Raw genomic sequence first — 456 nt, forward strand, 5'->3', positions numbered from 1 at the left:
CCTCTCTGCACAGGACATGATCCCCGTGTCCCTCTGGCCCCAGGACAGGACCCCAGTGTCCCTCTGACCCCAGGACATGATCCCCGTGTCCCTCTGACCCCAGGACAGGACCCCAGTGTCCCTCTGACCCCAGGACAGGATCCCCGTGTCCCTCTGACCCCAGGACAGGATCCCAGTGTCCCTCTCTGCACAGGACAGGACCCCTGTGTCCCTCTGACCCCAGGACAGGGGCTCTGTGTCCCTCTCTGCCCAGGACAGGACCCGTGTGTCCCTCTGAACCCAGGACAGGACGCCAGTGTCCCTCTGACCCTAGGACAGGACCCCTGTGTCCCTCTCTGCTCAGGACATGATCCCTGTGTCTCTCTGACCCCAGGACAGGACCCCTGTGTCCCTTTGACCCCAGGACAGGGGCCCTGTGTCCCTCTGACCCCAGGACAGGATCCCTGTGTCCCTCTG

Source organism: Microtus ochrogaster, linkage group LG1 (genome assembly GCF_000317375.1).
Source record: "Microtus ochrogaster isolate Prairie Vole_2 linkage group LG1, MicOch1.0, whole genome shotgun sequence".
Lineage (NCBI taxonomy): Eukaryota > Metazoa > Chordata > Mammalia > Rodentia > Cricetidae > Microtus > Microtus ochrogaster.